This window comes from Penaeus japonicus, unplaced genomic scaffold, assembly GCF_977035675.1.
Source record: "Penaeus japonicus unplaced genomic scaffold, GWHDUDI00000001_assembly GWHDUDI00000034, whole genome shotgun sequence".
Lineage (NCBI taxonomy): Eukaryota > Metazoa > Arthropoda > Malacostraca > Decapoda > Penaeidae > Penaeus > Penaeus japonicus.
Genome location: NW_028234436.1, coordinates 12,469,819 through 12,474,818, shown reverse-complemented (window position 1 = coordinate 12,474,818; position 5,000 = coordinate 12,469,819).

The following is a 5,000-nucleotide window of genomic DNA, read 5'->3' as shown; positions in this document are numbered from 1 at the left end:
ATTATTATTATTATTATTATTATTATCACCATTATCATCATTATCAATATCATTATTAACATCATTATCCTTATCATCATCATTATTATTTTTTTTGTTATTATTATTATTATATTGTTATTGTTATTATAATAATAATAATTATTATTATTGTTATTACTATTCTCATTATAATCATTAGCATTAGCATGGTCATAGTCTGTCATTGCCATTATTATCATTATTGTTATTATTATCATTGTTATCATTATTATTGTTATTGATATCATTATCATTATAATAATAATAATAATAGTAATAATAATGATAATAATAATAATAATAATAATAATAGTAATAATAATGATAATAATAATAATAATAATAATAATTATTATTATTATTATCATTATTGTTGTTATTATTATTATTATTATTATTATTATCATTATTATTATTATTATTATCATTATTATTATTATTATTATCATCATTATCATCATCATAATTATTCTCATCATTATCATTATTATTATTACTATTATTATCACTAATGCTCCTACTAATGCTAATGATAATGATAATAATAATGATTATGACAAGGATGATATCGATAACAAAAACAATAAAAGTAATAATGATGACAAGGGAAGGATAAGGATAAGCTAGATTTGCGGAGCAGATGCTACGCCAGGCGATGATGATAATGATAACGATAATTTTAAATATAATGATGATTAAACTGATACCATCTTTATTATGATCAAATCATCACAATTTTTGTAAGCACCATAATTTTCATCATTATCTTTGTATTTGATATTATTTTTATTATCATCATAGCTTTTATCATTATCATCTTTTTTGTTGTTATTATTATCATTATTGGTATCATTACCATCATTGTCAATAATATCATTTTTCATTATCATTACTACTAAAGTTTCATTATCATTACTATCATGCTGGTTATTATCAATATTATCATTATTTTTTATTATCATTGCTTTTATCATCATTGTTATTGTTCTTGTTATTACTGTTAATACTTCCGTAATCATCATCATCATCATCATCATCACTCCTATTACCATCAATATCATTATTATTATTATCATCCTTATTATGATTAGTATCGTTATCATTTTCATTATCATCAATTACTATGATTATCATCAGCATTATCATTTGTATAGTTAGCATTATCATTATTATGAACATCATCATCATTATCATTATTATCATACTTCTTATTGTTTTCAATATCATTATCATCACGATTTTTATTACTCATCATATTTATCATTGTCATTATCATTACAATACTAGTCACTATCCTTAATCTCGTCATTATCATTAATATCATCATCATTACGGTCATTATAACTATGTCATTATCACTGGTATTATGATTCTTAATATCATTACTATTTTTGTTATATCATCATTATCATCATTGTCATTATTATGAATACTATTATCATTATTTGTTTTATATATGTCTTAAAATAGATCTATAAATGCATTATGTTGTTTAGATAAAGAAAATATAATTAGCGACATCACCCGCGAAATCACTAACCCAGCAGTCTTTATGATGAAAAGTCATTTGAATTTTGGCGCGAACATTGAACGGAACTATAACTTAAACTGGTTATCTATGTAAAACGGAAGTGTGAACATTGAACGTAACTATAACTTAAACTGGTTATCTACGTAAAACGGAAGTGTTACTCTATAAAGATTTAGTTGCGTATGATATCAAATTAGAATCATTACAATTTCAAACATGGTCGGTTCGGCGATTGTGATTGGTCGTGGAGATTTTGGGGGCGTGGCTTGTTTCGCCAGATCATATGGTTAATAAAGTTTGCCTTACATTTACCATATTCTTTTCTTCTCTTCTTATTTTCTATGTTCTTTATGCCTTTTTTATTATATTATACAAGTTTTTATTACATGAGCCTTCACTGCTCTTCCCATAAACCTGCACTTGTATCCATGAATCTTCTCCTCCTGTCCTCATATATCTTTTTAGCATCTCTTCTCTTTTCTTCTTTCTTTTTTCTCCTCTTTCGCTCAATCTCTTGTCTTTTTTAAGTAATAAAATAATTTTTTTTCTTTTTATTATCGCAGTTTTTTTTTAACGTTTTGTTGTTTTTTTCTTCATTTTTTGTGAAATCTTTCGTATTTCATTTTAACCTATTCTTTCTGTCAACGCCTTTCATTGAATGACATTTTCTTTTCTTTTCTTTTCGTTTCTTCAATCAATACTTTTTCTTTTTCTTTGAATGCTTTGTTTTTTTTGCTTTTCTTTCCGTCATATATACATGTCTTTTCTTTTCTTTTCTGCTTTTCAGTTCCAGGTCTTGTCTGTGACGTCACTCTTACGTCATCGGTACTCTTACATACCTTTCAATCATGGCTGTGCCCATTGTGGAGAAACAAATGAAAAATGTGTACAGATACAGCCTCTTTCTCTATTTCTCTTTCTCTTTCTCTTTCTATCTACCTCTCTTCGGCTCTTTCTCTTCCTCTTTCTCTTTTTCACTTTAAACACACACACACACACACACACACAGACTCATTTTTGATGTCCTCGCACTTCCATCCTTTCCCTTCCCTCTCCCGCTCTTCCTTCTACCTTCCCCCTCCCTCCCCCGCTCTTCCTTCTACCTTCCCCTTCCCTCCCCCGCCTTTCCTTCTACCTTCCCCCTCCCTCCCCCGCCCTTCCTTCTACCTTCCCCCTCCCTCCCCCGCCTTTCCTTCTATCTTCCCCCTCCCTTCCCCCGCCCTTCCTTCAACCTTCCCCCTCCCTCCCCCGCCTTTCCTTCAACCTTCCCCCTCCCTCCCCCGCCCTTCCTTCCTTTCTTTCCCTTCCCTCTCCCGCTCTTCCTTCTACCTTCCCCCTCCCTCCCCGCCCTTTCTTCTACCTTCCCCCTCCCTCCCCCGCCTTTCCTTCAACCTTTCCCCTCCCTCCCCCGCCCTTCCTTCCTTTCTTTCCCTTCCCTCTCCCGCTCTTCCTTCTACCTTCCCCCTCCCTCCCCGCCCTTCCTTCTACCTTCCCCCTCCCTTCCCCGCCCTTCCTTCTACCTTCCCCCTCCCTACTCCGCCCTTCCTTCAACCTTCCCCCTCCCTCCCCCACCCTTCCTTCAACCTTCACCCTCCCTCCCCCGCCCTTCCTTCCTTTCTTTCCCTTCCCTCTCCCGCTCTTCCTTCTACCTTCCCCCTCCCTCCCCGCCCTTTCTTCTACCTTCCCCCTCCCTCCCCCGCCCTTCCTTCTACCTTCCCCCTCCCTTCCCCGCCCTTCCTTCTACCTTTCCCCTCCCTCCCTTCCCCGTTCTCCGCTCTTCCCCCCACCCCCCATCCCCCATCCTTTGCCTTTCAATCGGAGGAAAAAAAAGATTGAAGTTAAGCGTACTGCTGAGTCAAGCTGGAGTGCTGTGTACATGAACGCTAAACTGTATCCTCTTGATCAGACGGGAAAATATGACTCACCTGAGTGATTGTTTGGCGTGAGAGGATGAGTCATTTGTTTACTGATTTCTTGAGTGTTCATCGGGAGAGGATTGTTCAATTGTTCATTGAGAGAGAGTGACTCACCTGTTCATTGAGAGAGTGACTCACCTGTTCATCTGAGAGAGAGTGACTCAGCTGTTCATTGAGAGAGAGTGAGTGAGTGACTCAGCTGTTCATTGAGAGAGAGTGAGTGAGTGACTCAGCTGTTCATTGAGAGAGAGTGACTCAGCTGTTCATTGAGAGAGAGTGACTCAGCTCTTCATTGAGAAAGAGTGACTCAGTTGTTCATTGAGAGAGAGTGACTCAGCTCTTCATTGAGAGAGAGTGACTCAGCTGTTCATTGAGAGAGAGTGACTCAGCTGTTCATTGAGAGAGAGTGACTCACCTGTTCAATGAGGGAGAGTGACTCAGCTGTTCATTGAGAGAGAGTGACTCAGCTGTTCATTGAGAGAGAGTGACTCACCTGTTCAATGAGAGAGAGTGACTCACCTGTTCATTGAGAGAGAGTGACTCACCTGTTCATTGAGAGAGAGTGACTCACCTGTTCATTGAGAGAGAGTGACTCAGCTGTTCATTGAGAGAGAGTGACTCAGCTGTTCATTGAGAGAGAGTGACTCAGCTGTTCATTGAGAGAGAGTGACTCAGCTGTTCATTGAGAGAGAGAATGACTCAGCTGTTCATTGAGAGAGTAACTCACCTGTTCATTGAGAGAGAGAATGACTCAGCTGTTCATTGAGAGAGTGACTCACCTGTTCATTGAGAGAGTGTGACTCACCTGTTCATTGGGAGAGTGACTCAGCTGTTCATTGAGAGAGTGACTCACCTGTTCAATGAGAGAGAGAATGACTCAGCTGTTCATTGAGAGAGTGACTCACCTGTTCAATGAGAGAGAGAATGACTCAGCTGTTCATTGAGAGAGTGACTCACCTGTTCAATGAGAGAGAATGACTCACCTGTTCATTGAGAGAGTGACTCACCTGTTCAATGAGAGAGAGAATGACTCACCTGTTCATTGGGAGAGTGACTCAGCTGTTCATTGAGAGAGAGTGACTCAGCTGTTCATTGAGAGAGAGTGAGTGAGTGACTCAGCTGTTCATTGAGAGAGAGTTACTCAGCTGTTCATTGAGAGGGAGTGAGTGAGTGACTCAGCTGTTCATTGAGAGAGAGTGACTCAGCTGTTCATTGAGAGAGAGTGAGTGAGTGACTCAGCTGTTCATTGAGAGAGAGTGACTCAGCTGTTCATTGAGAGAGAGTGAGTGAGTGACTCAGCTGTTCATTGAGAGAGAGTTACTCAGCTGTTCATTGAGAGAGAGTGACTCAGCTGTTCATTGAAAGAGAGTGACTCACCTGTTCACCTGAGACAGGATGACTCAATCTGTCACCCTGTCACTGCTGTCACTCTGTCACTGCTGTCACTCTGTCACTGCTGTCTCCCCGCTAGCGCCGTAGACTCATGTCACCTCGACTCATCACTTTACATGTAGTTTCCACTCTCCCTGTCA